Source organism: Stegostoma tigrinum, chromosome 38 (assembly GCF_030684315.1).
Source record: "Stegostoma tigrinum isolate sSteTig4 chromosome 38, sSteTig4.hap1, whole genome shotgun sequence".
Taxonomy (NCBI): domain Eukaryota; kingdom Metazoa; phylum Chordata; class Chondrichthyes; order Orectolobiformes; family Stegostomatidae; genus Stegostoma; species Stegostoma tigrinum.
Genome location: NC_081391.1, coordinates 8,928,540 through 8,943,427, shown reverse-complemented (window position 1 = coordinate 8,943,427; position 14,888 = coordinate 8,928,540). Strand labels below are relative to the sequence as shown.

Here is a 14,888-nt window from a genome sequence, read left to right as displayed (position 1 = left end):
TCAGTTCTTATTCTTTGACAAAGCCAGTCATTAATTGATAGGTGGAGGGTAGACCAAACAGGAATTTGCATAGTAATTCTAACATTGCAAAAAGATCTCAATGTACTCTCAAGACCATTATTAGACAAGATCTGTCATGCAACCACGTAAAAAGGAGACTTTAATTTCGAATCAAAGACTTGAAATATTACTGCAAACTTGCAGAGTTTTCCACCAAGGCAACAGTAAATAGTAGTAAAGCCAACTTGATGAACTATGGAATGTTCGTTTACCCAAGGATGCATCTGGGTCTCTTTAGAGTGAAAAATTCTGGCTTTTATTTGAAAGGCTTTCATGCGAGAGTTCTCAGAAACTGGACATGCTATACTTATTGTTCTTTTTGAAAGATGGAAAACTTTGGTGATTGAATTTACTAGTTGACATTGGAGTGAATAATCCAGCTTAAGCAAACAAAATCAGTGGGGACAATCATTTTGAGTCAGCTATGAAGAAGTTTGCAACAACTAAAGGCATGAACCAAGTCCATGTCTTACGCATTTCTATGAATGGAAAACACCGGTGTCCATGATACTGCAGTGCATCAAGCGGCTACAGCGTAACAGGTGATTTTTTGAAGAGGTAGTGAGATGTAATCAGCTGAACAATGTTTTCATTATGAAAACAGTCATTTGACAGGAAGCCAATGATGTGATGCAGGATTAAATTATGTCGATCCCCCTTCTACAAAAGATGGCTTCAATAAATGCAAGCCAAAATATACAAGAGAATACACAAATGAGTGAGCAAACATTCAGTGGAATCCATGAGGGAAAATCACACAAGGTGCATATTATAAGAAGTGACAGAATAATTTCAGTCAAACAGTAAACAACATGGAACCTTGACAAAATGTGTGCTCTCATTTTTAAAAAAGTCACTTCACCTTTCATATTTCTGTATTCCACTTCCTGTGACATTCTCTCCAAATTCAGAGAATGAATCTTCAAAACTGTCGCAATGCTGAAATATTTTCCACCAAGTACTTTCTGTCAAGCAGATGTCAGCAATAGAGCTCCACCGTGCACAGATGGCCTTTTTTCAAAATAAAAATTTTTAAAAGTTGCGAGCAGTAGTATTATTTTTGTCCCAAACTGAGACAGAAAATTCATGTGAATGTCATTTCGAAATTCACTATTGTAGCAAGGCACCAAACAAATCAAGGACTTCTGATGCAAGACGGAGCATGTATATTTACAGATGTGCCAAATATCTAGCATTGTCTTGTGCTGCAGTAGATGTTATGCAAGTTCCTTCAATGGAAGTGTTCAATTTCGTTGATTTTTTACACAACTCTTTCAGCCTCTACTACTGGTTCAATTTTTAAAAAAAATTTCAAAAACACTCAAAACGTGAAGACAAACATTGAAATTCCTTACATAATTAAACATTCTGTATTGTCACAATGTTTAAAAGCACATTAGTGTGCCAGATGGGCTTTTACCAATTCTGTAGTCTTCAAGGTTTTCTGGGCCAATTCTACAAACTTCCAGATTTATTGAATTCAGTGTGATGACCTACCTTGATGTTATCACGGGGATTAATACAAAAAAAAAACCATTTAAGTATATTTAACAAACACACGTGTTTTAAGAATTGCATTTTTCAAATAAGGTTGGAGTAGTCAAAAAGCAAATGCTGGAAAACTGAAAGAGAGAGTTAGAAACACTCGGTCAGAGCCTGCAAAGATATAAGCTATTTACATTCAGGTGACCCGAAATGAAGAATATTCGATTCAGCTTGGAAAGCATTCAACCAGTACAGGAAAAGTGTGTCAAACAATTATTCTAATTACTATCTGAAAACAGGCAGCAATCCATTTGAAAGTTGAACATTAAACACGGCCACATATACCCAAGACAAAAGCCAATCTATTTTTGGCTACTTAAAGGATGTGACCAGCACAGGAAGGTGGAGTCAAGCACGATGATCATCCATTATGTTAATGAGTAGCAGTGTAGACTAAAAAGAGACTAAATGGCCTATTCCTATTTAGAGTAGATTTTATTCTGTAAGAATCATTTTTTCCCCCAGGTACTAACTGATGGAGATACTTATGCATTTTCTTTTGGTTTTGAGTTGAGTTTATAGCACTAAGCTCTCATTCTTTTTCATCGTAAAGCAAGACACTTTATTTGTTTTCCTTACAAAAATCACAAGCAGAACCCTTCCATTCCCACATCTCACTTGAGATATCATTTTTATACATGTCATAAAAGGCTAAAGGAGCTTTGAGAAAGAAACAAAGAGCTTATTGTCCAGTATCACTGTTCACAGTATCAAAAAAGGAAGAATTTGCCACTTGAAAGGGCAGGACCAATCCGTTGTAGATGATTTGCCAAAAGTTTACTGAACAGGGATTAAAGTCATGTCAGCTACATAAATATTCAATACGACATGAAGAGAACAAAGTTTAGTGTTGTCTACATTACAGATACACACTATACCAAGTCATAGGGCACACAATGGAAAATTAACAATCTAGGTGCAGTGTCAAATATCAACAAAATCAGTACAGAATTCATTGATGACTTTATTGTTAAAAATGTACAAAAGGATCACATGACAGTGGTCATCTCTCAGTTGACCCATAGTAGAACTAGGCGCACAAATTGTGTTTCAAGCATACATTTCCAGTTTGTTCAGAATTTTCACATGCAGCATAAATCAAGGATAGCGACAAATTTATTAGCTTGAATGTTTCTTTGATATTTATTCAAAAACAAAAACACCACCAAACTGGATCCCACTCAATTTCACATTATTACTTAAAATATACAATTGATATAATTGCATTGCATCAAACAGTGCAACAAAAATTACAAAATTAGAACTACCACCTGTTCACACACATTCTAGAGTAGGTAAGAAGTGGGGTGATAACTTGCAACAGTCTGCTGAAGCTAAACATTCATGCAGCAAAAAAAATCCTACAGCAATGCAGCAGGCAGATACTGCTCAAGCTCATTTGCATTCAGCTCATCCTCAGATTGAATTGAGAGAGGCAGGCAAAAGCAAAAAGAAAAATCAAAACGAGCAAATATAAAACAAAAAAAATCAGCTACATGATTAAATGCAAAGTTTTAGTAAAAAAAAACTAAAAAATTTAAAAATTGGAGATTTAAAGAACCAGATTAAATCTTACCTTAACCTAAAGTTTCCAACGCAGTTTCCACTTCATAAAAGAGAGAGAGAGGGAGCAGTAGGAAAAAGGGGGAAAGGGAGATGAGTGGGGAAGACGCTCCCGCAAAAACCGGGGCTTTAAGCGTGTGCGTGTGTCTACTGGTCCGCCTGGAGCACCGCACGCATGCGCAATGCACTGGTGGACTCGTGCAGCAGCCATGCAGCTCCAGTGCTGCTGCTGCTGCTGCCGCGCAGGCGCAGCCACGGAGCCGACCCGCAGGGGTTGAAGGCGCTCCATAGGAAAGGGAGAGCAAATAAATGCAAAACCGCAATTAAAAATCGGTCGACACACCTGGGGAAAAAATAAAACAGGTCCATATAAATGTAACGAATCGCTTACCTTTTCGGATGCGTTAAGGCGTCGTTTCATGAGGAGTTTTTTTTGGTTTGTTTTATCCCACCCTGTTAAAAACCTTCACCGCTTATCCACGATAACCTCACACCCACCCCGTCACAAAATGGCGGCCGTTCGTGGAGTGTATGCAAATTAGTAAAATATCGCTCATATGCAAATTAAGCAAAAAACGCATTCCGGGTACATCTCACTTCAAAACCTCCCCCCGTGATTTTTACATCTTTTCAAAGCGCGTAATTATGTATTTTTGTGTGTGTGGAAGATAAAGTAATACAGCAGTGTGATCTCTACTCTCCCTCCTTCGTCTCCCTCCACTGGAGTTGCTCGCTCTCCCCGCGCACCACTTAAGGGCGGCAGCTCATTCTCGCCCCATCTCGAGAGCGAGATGAATATGCAGATAACAACACCCGCATACATGCCATTAAGAACGTGGCTACCAATCAGCAGCCAGCGCGGGGGTGTTACATGCAAATCGCGGGTGCCTATATGCAAAACAGGGAGCCGCACTCGCCCGGCGCACCCGAAGCAGGCGGTGGGCGGGGCGTATGTAAATATTACGGACGGTCATTTGCATAACCGCCGTCGTTTTTTCAAAACCCATCCGTTGGCGCAGCGAAGCAGACGGTTACGTTCGTTGTTGATTTAGTCTCCTTTAGATTGGGTGGGTGGGGTTGGTGATCGTACTGGTCGTCGACGTCGTCGCGGTTCGTGTTGTTTTCAAAATAGCCCTTTGGAAACTGTGCATTTATGAAGTTTTCGAGTAGCTTCTATAAGATTGAAATCCCTTTTGTATTTTCTTTAAATAGAAAGTGTTCTCGTCGGAAAAGAAGTGGTTCCTCGAACACTGCATTCCAAAAAGAATGCACTTCGACAACCCATTGTACTGGTGTTAAATAAACGCCTGCATCGCTTGCTCTGTCAGCAGCGACGGTCGCTTGCAATTCTTTTTCCCACCCTTCGTCGCTTCTATGACTGACCGCCAGTGTCGCTGTTGAGTACAAAGGCGCTTCTGACAGCAGGAGTACGCGAGAACTCCTGACTGGACAGATTGAACATGTTTCAAATACCAATCCTGACTACTTCGGAGAGAGCTACGCACCCTCCAAAAACATCTTTCGGCTAACCTTTGGATGTTTTAACTTTAAATATCTTGCAACTGTTTAACTGTGATAAAAACACAGTCTTAAATACAGGTATTTTTGAAAACATAAGCTACATTTAATAACGTCGCTCTCCAATAGCCGGGACGTTAAGACTTTTTTTAAAAATTCGGAGATCGGAATCACAGCAGAAAAGAAATTGCTGGAGGAACTCAGAACCTTCAGACCTTTCTGGAGAAGGGTCACTAGACTCAAAACTGTTGTCTTTCGCGAATGCTGCCAGACGTGCTGAGTTTCACCAGCAAGTTTTGTTTTCAGAGTTCTTTTTAATTTTTTCATGAATAAGATTAGTGGATAGATTGTAGAATCTGGGGCTGCAGGTTGAGAGGAACTTTGATGAAGGTGTTCATGAGGGATTTGGACAGGGTAGATTTCCACTCTGTCAGAGTCCTATGGTTTTATATGTAGAAACTTCCAACCATCTGGTACGAGGATTGAGAACCCAAGGGTGCCAACTGAGAGTTAAGTAACAACAGTGCCATGTGGAAAAGCTTTTTTTAAATAAGACACTTTGTGTGATTAGACTCTTAGACTGCAATGCCTCAAAGTGTTGTCGAGCAGATCAAAGTCAAGTCTTCAAAAGATAATTAGATAATTTTTGGTGGTGGTGGGAACATAATTGCCACCTATGAGGAACAGCCATGTGGTGGAACTAACTGACTAGCCAGTAATGATGCAATTCTTCATCATGTAACCTTCTATCATTCTGTCGCCCAGCCTGGGAGAAATAGAATATCAAAAGGATACAAAATAAGAGATTGAAAAAGAAGTGCAAATCAATTGCAAGGCTTGTCAAGGATAGCACCAAAAATTTTCACAATATACTAAGAGGAAGAGGGTGGGCGGAGATAATGTGTACTTTCTTAAAGAGAGGTCAGATGATACCACAATAAATATTAACGATGGATAAAACAGTCATTCTTAAACAAGGACGAGTGGATCACTGGGAGATACTATTTGGTGGAATCAGTGAAACAAATGAGTTGCAGCTAGAAACATGCAGCAATTTGATGACAATCACTTCAGTTATTGGCGACTATTTCCGAGTATGTGGGGTATTATTGATAATTGTCTGCAAACCAATGACAGCCCATCACTCTCAAGGACTTTCTCACTTCGAGCTTGCATCCTACTCCTGTGAAAATATTTTGAATGCTGTCAGACTGGCTGATAATGACCAATTGACCCACATCCAATAAAAAGTAGGAGATAATTTCTTAAATATTATTTTTCCACAAGATCTTTCCTGTTCTCCTGAATGGCAGCAAAATAAACTGGATGCACAGCTGAGACAATAGAAAATTGTCTGTTTTATAATACCGAGTGTCTAAAGAAGCCGTCTTGACAATGGACTAGTCTGCAGTTACAACACAGGCTGTGAGGGTACATTGATGTCTTGCACCTGGAAATGTTACAGCGCAGCAAAGCCAGTTGCTGTGGTCTTCTGTGGAGAGAAACACAGTTAGCCTTTATTGGGATAGGCTTTCGCAGTTCTCAGTAGCTTAATGATTTCTGATTCTACAAGGTGGAATAGAAATTGGAGAATGATTAACAAATGTCATCGTCAAACATCTCATTAAGCATAGGCAGACCTGGTGATGAGAAACAAGGGAAACAATCTCACCTTCATCCATAAGTAAATATCTTTTTCTTAAACATAGAACACTCTTTAAAGGCTGTACCTTCATGCCATACTGTACTCCAATTTAATTGGGAACTGACCGTTAATCCACATCAAAAGATGTCCTTCGCCAAAAAAAATTGACAACTATTCCATTAGGGGGTCCAGTGGATTCAAGGAACATCCCACGTGCCTCAATGTAATTGAGAAATCAAATTGCACGTTTCCGGAAAGACCACTGATATTCAAAGGAATCATAAATAAAATAAAGAACTGCAGATGCTGGGAAGAGGGCCTGATGGCAATGAGTGATGGGGAAGACTGTGGAGGATGGGAATGGGAAAAGTGGTCTGAGGGAGAGGCAGTAGCTGATTATAGTGTGAGTTGGGGGAAAAATAACAAAGGGGTTGGTTACTTTGTGTGTATGGGTGAGGTGTGGGGAGGGGGATAGGAATTGTATTTGTCAAAATAGCCTCACAGAGCATTCTGCCACCAGAGAATATGGAACTGAAGAGTCATTGGACATAAAATATTAAGTGTGCTATCACCCCACAGATGATAGCAGACCTGCAGAAATTTGCCCGCAATTTCTGTTTTCATTTCAGATCTCCAGCTTCCTCAGTTCTGTTTTATTTTATACTTGTCTGTGTATTGTATGTATGGCAATAAGGCATTGTTCAGTATATAACTATGAATGTTTATGTATTAAACATCAAAATATTATACATCCTACAAATACGAGCATCTGTTTATAAAAGTATTTTATGAAAATGCTGTTATATACTGTCAATCATTATAAGCAAGTCAGATAAACTTTGGATTTTCCACTGAGAATTTCAAATGACACAAAATAATATCCATGGATGCTGCAGATTCAGTTTGAATTTGCTGCACACAATGCAGTCGTAAATCAAAATGAATTTAATTCACAAGGTAAGTAACTTAACTAAATGTGGAGCTGTGCTTCTTCCAACATGGAGAAAATGGAAAATGGATGTGCTTCTGAATTGATAAAGAATATACAATGCAACAGTTACTGGTCACTGAAGTTTCAACAAAACTTTCCATATTCTCTGGACTCTGGCAGAAGGCTCTGTGAAGCAACTTTGACAAACACAGCCCTTCTCCCCCTTCCCACATCCACCCAAACACACACACGCAGTAAGCAGCCCTTCTCTTCCTAACTCACACAGCAATCAGCTATTCTCCCACCCACAGAGAACCCCCCCCCCCACTGTAATTAGGCATGCTCTCCCCTACCACTCATTGCCATCAGGCCCTGTCCCCATTCCCCAGCACACACTATTATCGGCCCCTTTCCTCTTAAACCCGCATATGCACTATAGTCATCTTCGCTCCAAACAGTTTATTCAGCCTCTTGTTCTGCCCATGCACATTGTAGTCAGCTGCACATCACATCCACACATGATAATCAGCCTTACCCCACACAGAACATTCAGCCTCTTTCTCCTCACATAATGTCGCACAATGTTGTTATAACTAAGGTTGGACGTGTTTAGTGATCACTTCCGAGTCCCATTCCTCCAAACTTCATCATAAAATTCAAATTTAACCAAGTTGGTGATTTGGTCAAGTATATTTTTCTTGGAATGTGTCAGGTTCAGTATTAAGAGCAAATCAGAATTATTTGATCTTGTAGTGATTGGAACTGGGGCCAGTTGGATCACGTTGGCTATGAGATCCTTGATTGGGGCCATTAACCTGGGCTACTCAGGGAGCCCTGCCTGACAGATCTCAACAGGAGATTCAGGTCTCATTAGTCAAGGGATTGGCTTTGAGCTGATTGGTCAGAGCTCATGTACTGTGCACATGTAAATAAAGTGTGACTTGGTGATGGTATACTGGCCTTTGGGCAGTTATTTCAAGTCTGCAACAAATGATTGAGTTATTATCAAAACAAACATACTCAAAATAGATGCAGAGGTTATTGAGAAACAGTTGAATTACAAAAACATATGTATATATCAATTTTCCAAAGAAACCAGCACACACTAACACTTTCCCAACTCCTTACCTACACTTGACCAACCCCCATCCAACTCCTGTACTAGCTTCATTCCCGCCTCCTTGACCTGTCCGTCTTCTCTCCACCTATCTGCTCCACTATCTACCTCTCACTATCACCGCCTCTCCCTCTATTTATTTCAGAACTGCCTTCCTCCCCCCACCCCCGCCGATTCTGAAGAAGAGTCCAGACCCAAAATGTCAGCTTTCCTGCTCCTCCAATGCTGCCTGGCCTGCTGTGTTCATCCAGCTCCATACCTTGCTATATCACACAATCTCAAGTATGAAGAGAAACAAAAAATGAAAACTCTGCAGAGTTTTAAGTTCACAGCACTTTGTCCAAGTTATAATTAAACTTGTGAAGCTGGATAAGTCCTAAATTGTCCCAAATAATGTTCTGATTCCGAATTTATTCTGCATGCATACATACTGCTGGCATTGTGTTGTCTCCCTGGAACAGTTGTAATGGAATTCCCTTTGCCTCAGAGGGTTCAGAAGATTCTAAGAATGAAGAATGATTTATTTATTGTCACTTGCATTTTACAGTGTATAATATGGCAAAATAAAATGAAAAGCTTCAACAGTCACCATAACTGGGCATCATTTTGAATAGCTTGAGAATAAAAAGGATAAAAGATAAAACTGAGAGTCTGGAGCCCTGAGCCAGCTCCCCAATGACAGCTGCGCCGCCACCCCTCCTCCATCGCCTCTCGCCGCCTGTGCCAGACCCACCAACATAGGAGTTGCCACTCTTTAGGCACCATCTCTTTGCCACTGATGCCGCCAGAGGTGCTGAGACCTGTATTAAGTCCACACTTGCCCTGCAACCAGGGGTCTATAGTTCCGCTATCACCTCAATGATGCCAGGAGTCCTGGCTCTGGGCATACAGTGCTGCTGCAGCTGCAGCTACTGCTTTGCTGATGCCAGGAATCCCTGCTCTGGGACTGCTGTAACCAGGAGTCCCTGGCTCTGCTCCCAGATCTGGCAGGCTGCTGTTGCTGTCTTGCCGAGAGTCCCACTCCAGCTGCCCTGCTCCGAGATGTTGCCTTGCTAATGCTGCCATCTTGAAAAGTCCTCTGCCACAGCTACTTCTAATTGCTGGAGGAGCTTTGCTGCCACCATCCCCAACCACCAGGAGGATGTCCCTGTTGCCATTGTCACCACTACCTCCAGTCACCCTCAGGAACCATGTCGGTGCCGCCTCTGACCATCTGGAAGAGCTGCCATTCTGCACACAGCCCGCTCTGGCTGCCATTATCTGCCACAAAAGGCTGCAAAGAAAGGAAAATCAAAAGAAAAAAAAATGAAATGTAAAGAAAAAAAACAAATAAAAAGAAAGAAAAAAAATGCATGAGTTCCGGGCAAGAGCCTACATGCAGCCCTGTTACTCTGTCACCAAGATGACTCCCAATGAGTTTTCAGATCAGTTACTTAACAAAAGGGATTGCAAAGAAAGAGAGAAAGTAATGTTGCTCTGTTGTTCTTCAGGTAGTCCTCAAATTCTTCAATCTCTTCTGACTCAGTTCAAGCATGCAATAATCATATCCCACCCACAAACTCGCCTGTATGGACTGTTGCTGCTGTCACAGTTGCCTTTTCTTCAGCAAAATGACCTCTGTCTAAAAGGTCAAGATCTGTTAAAAGATTAATATTTGGACCACATTTCATCATAGCCCTGTGATTTACATTTTTTTCCATTCTCCCAAATATTTAATCAGTCAATGTTCCATTCCCTTTGACCCAAGCCCACCCCTGTCCACAATACATACACTGTCCCTTTTTTGAGCCAGTTGCCCGTGTCTGAGAAGCACAGTCATTCACCCAGAGTAAACAATGACATAGCTTCCCAACTCAATTGCATGACCTCCCAGACCTCTTTTGCAGTCTACACTCCTCATTCAGTCAATCATTCAGTTACACTTGCTGGCATCTACCTGTGCCAACACTGTCCACAAATGACTAGGGTCCATTCAACACTTGTACCAACTGAGTTTTTTGAGGTTGGAGTGCTTTGAAAAAGAAAGAGTGCTTTGGACTTATTGTTTGACGCTTGCTGTTTTGCACTTTCAATCTAGTATACCCACAGTTGTGCTGTCAAATCCTTTGGATTGGATAGTCTTCCCTCCACAGAGAGGGAGCTCACAACCTGTAACTCTTACCTCTGTGAGCCCATTTGGGGCTGCAGCCCACAGTTTGAGAACAGGTGCTTTTGGTTGTCCGGAGAATGTGAAAGCAGCTATTTAAAGGTAAGTGCTCCCTTCTGAAATAACTTGACATCTGTTTTAAAAGCTAACATATTGAGATATATGACAGAGAATCACAGCAGGAAAAAATGAAATCAAATACCAAAAACAGCTTTAGCTACAATCAGTCACCAGTTAAAAGGATTACATTTTATCATTCTCCATATATAGAACAATTTCTCACAAACTTTCTCCCTCTTGCCCTTTCAGTTTTTAAGCCCTGACATACTACTGCTATTGAGCAAAGTTTCCTCAAAGCTGGCAGTCACAGGTCCTGTATGTGGGGGTCTTTTAACAATGAATGATATTTTGGCGGCAATTGATTCTGTCCTTGCTTAAAGCCTGGACAGATTATATTTGTATATAGATGAAGAGTCATCCAGACCTGAGACACTAGCTTGCTCTCTCTCGATGGCTGCGATCTGACCTGCTGTGATCTCCGGTATTTGATGTTTTCAGTCCAGATTCCAGCATCTGCAGTAATTTGCTCCTTTATCTTTATGTAACATTTGTTCATGTCTGTCAGAAATATCAAAAAACACTTGTTAGCGATGTATTGTCTTGAAGTGATTTTCTAGGCCATCAGGGTAGCTATTTTGCATAATGCATGCATCAGCTAAATAGCAATGAGGTAAATGACCAGTTCCCTGGAGTTACAGAGAAATTACAATACAGGAACAAAACATTCAGCTGACCTATTCTATATTGGTGTTTATCCTGCAAACAACGGCAATTCTAATACAATGTGTTGCCTGTTATACTTTCAACCATCAGTTTAACCTGCTCTTAAAAGTTGATATGATTCCTCCTTCAGTCACACTGTGTTAGATTCTCTTGTTTGCTTCAACATCCTCTGACAATGTGGAACATTAAGTATTTCAATTGTAGCCTTACTAAGGAGAGCAATATTGACTTCCCAGACTGATTCCGGGACTCTGAGTTTTAAATTACAAAAGCGAATACACAACTTAGTTTGTATTCCCTGAAATTTACAAGAGATGAGGTAACTTGATGAGATTTTCAATATATAATGGGGAATATATATGGTCGAGAGAGAGAGATCATGTTTGCGGGAATCTGGAGCTAGGCAATGTATCCTAAAAATTAGAGTAGGGTGATTAAGGGTGGCACGGTGGCTCAGTAGTTAACACTGCTGCCTCACAGTACCAGGGACCTGGGTTTGATTCCACCCTTGGGTGACTGTGTGGAGATTGCACATTCTCCCTGCATCTGTGTGGGTTTCCTCTGGGTGCTCCAGTTTCCTCCCACAGTCCAGAGATGTGCACGTTAGGTGGATTGACCATGCTAAACTGCCCATAGTGTTCAGGGGTGTATAGATTAGGTTGGTTATAGGGGGAATGGGTCTGGGTGGGGTGCTCTGAGGGTTGGTGTGGACTTGTTGGGCCGAAGGGCCTGTTTCCACACTGTAGGGATTTTAAGAGGGGAAAAAGAAACTTCACTAGAGTAACTTCAAAAGTTGGGAAACACTTGCATGAGAAGGTAGTAATTGTTTGGAACTTTCTTCTGCAAATAATGGCTGATGCCAAAGCATTTGTTAATTTGAAATCTGAGATGATAGATTTTTGCTAGGCAAAGAGATATGAAGCCAAAACGGTGGATGGAGCTAACGTACATATCAACCACAATCTCATTGAATCACTTCAGGATCTAGGGTAATTCAAAACACAGTTGGGACAGCTACGAACTTATTGAATGGCAGAGCAGGCTCAAGGGTCAAATGACATACTTCTGATCCTAATTCATATACTGGTATGAATTTGTCACGTCATTCCCTCTGATCCAACAAAAATAGCCACAGTTTTTTCAAGGCTTCCTTCATACCTATAAGCATTCAAACCCTGCAATATTCTTATGAAACTGCGCTGCATCTTTTCTGATGTTCAACATCCTTTCTATTATACCTGGTACTGTGAGGCAGCAGTGTTAACTACTGAGTCACCGTGCCACCCTTAATCACCCTACTCTAATTTTTAGGATACATTGCCTAGCTCCAATCTAGATGCGTTCCTCTAATTCAGGCTTTACTGGGATCTTATATAGATTTCCCATTCTATTTCTACTTTTATATTTTGTATTTCTTGTCATATGTCCCAGGTTTTCATTTGTTTATCTTCCTACAGTGCTATTTCTTGCGAGTCTGAGCCCTTCTTAAATTCCTGTGCTGTTTCACGTTACTCAATGTCTCCCCATTTCAAGGTATGAATCAAAGTTTTTATAGAATCATAGAGTCATACTTGAGCATGCTGACCAGATATTCTAAATTAAACTACCTCCATTTTCCCATTTGGCCCATATCCCTCTAAACCCTTCGTACTGACATATATATCCAGATGCCCTTTAAATCTTGTAATTGTACCAGCCTTTACCACCTCCTCTGGCAGCTCATTCCATACATATATCACTCTCTGTATGAAAGGTTTGCCTCTCAGGTCCCTCTTCAATCTTTCCCATCTCACTTTAAACCCAAGAACTATAGTTTTGGACTCCCTTATTCTTGGAAAAAGACCTTGGCTATTCGCCTTATCCATGCCTCGCCCTCAGCCTCTGATTTTCCACAGGAAAAGAAGTCTTCTTTATAGCAAGCTGTTATTTTACATATTCTGACATTGAATTTCATCTGCCATTTCTTTTGCCTTTTCCACCACGTTTTCAATACTTTTGTTGAACTTTGTTTGGTCCTTAACATCATCTACAGGTTTGCTCACGGTTACCTTCAGCCTGAAAGTCCAAATTATTGATGTACACAGTGTTCCGAGACCAGATTCTGGTAGTGTCACCCCTTAAAGAGATTTCTGTGAAACGTGCTTAATGCTTTTATGAACATGACTGCTTAACTGCTCGAACACATCTACTTTCAGTAATGCTTTTTGTAGCAAATGCTGGTTATGGGAGAAATGTTGGTGAGAAAATAACGTTTGAATCTTCACTGAATTATAACAGGGACTTTTAGTTTATGCTTAGATCATCAGAATAGTCAACAACTAACAACTGCTTGAATCATTCATGTGAAGGATGTTATTAAAGTGTGGCACACTGAGCAATCAGTAATAGCAAGAACTGCAAATGCTGGAGTCAGAGTCAACACAGTATGGAACTGGAGGAACTCAGCAGGTCAGGCAGCATCAGAGGAGCAGGAAAGTCAACATATTGGGTTGGGACCCTTCAACAGAACTTTTATAGAAAACATTTTCATACATATACTGGGAAGGGCATGGGAGACATCCTAAAACAAAGGGTTTGCATGAGACTGGTGGTATTATGTGACAGCATAGTGGGCTATCTTTAATATTGAAAGTAATTTTGCCCATTGCCCATGGGCTTTAGACAGTTGCAATAATATTAGGAAATATTCTTATAAAACTAATTTACACCAAGGTTGCCAATGGAATGTGTACCCCACATACTATTATCAAGTTGTATGAATTAACCACAGAGTGTCTCAAAGTATTTAAAATCAATGAAGCACTTATGAAATGCAATTGCTTTTGTGATGTAGGGAACATTGCAACCAATTTTCACACAGCAGCGTGAGAATGTTGAGATGATCTGGTTTGTGATATTCATGAAGGATGAGTAATATCTGGAACACTGGGAAGAGCTCCTATTCTTCTTTGAAATAGAACCTGTGATCATTTATGTCCACCTAAGAAGGCAGAAGGGTCCTTGGTTTAACATCTCATCCAAATTACTCTCACAGAACAGCATTCCCTCAGTACTATTCTACAATTCTTGATTTTTGTGCTCAATGTCTGGAGTGGAACTTGACCCCATGACTTCTGATTCAAGAGATAGGAGTAAGACCAACTGAACAACAGTGACAATCAATCATCATATATAACTTCAATGTTTTGCATTAACTTTTCCAATTAAATATTCCATATGTACATTTGTAATAAGTCCCTATGTGGACTTATCACTTTATAGTTGACAATCCTGCCTCTTCTGCCTGTACTGCAGCAAAACCCCTATGCTCCATCCATCTCTGCTTTCTGAACTCTGTACAGCTTACAATTTAGCTGCAAATTGATTAAAATCAAAATATAGAAAATATAGACGTAATGTGTTGTTTTAAAGTGGCAACTGAATTATGTTCTGAGGAAGGGTCACCGGACTCAATACGTTAATTTTGATTTGTCTTCACAAATACTGTCAAACCTGGTGAGCTTTTTTAGCAATTTCTGTTTTTGTTTCCGATTTACATTATCTGCAGTTCTTTTACTGGCCCAGGTCCAATTCCCTGCTA

The 14,888-nt window shown here is 40.5% G+C and overlaps 1 protein-coding gene across 1 annotated transcript in view; it reads right to left on the bottom strand.

Annotated features, from left to right (window-relative positions):
• LOC125447149 (activating transcription factor 7-interacting protein 1-like) overlaps positions 1-4,101 on the bottom strand; it is a 174,949-nt gene extending 170,848 nt beyond the window's left edge. Inside the window, exon 1 of the mRNA XM_048521327.2 lies at positions 3,560-4,101. The gene's annotated coding sequence lies outside the window, so the exon portion shown is untranslated. The remainder of the gene's footprint in view (positions 1-3,559) is intronic.
• Positions 4,102-14,888: the final 10,787 nt, after the last annotated feature.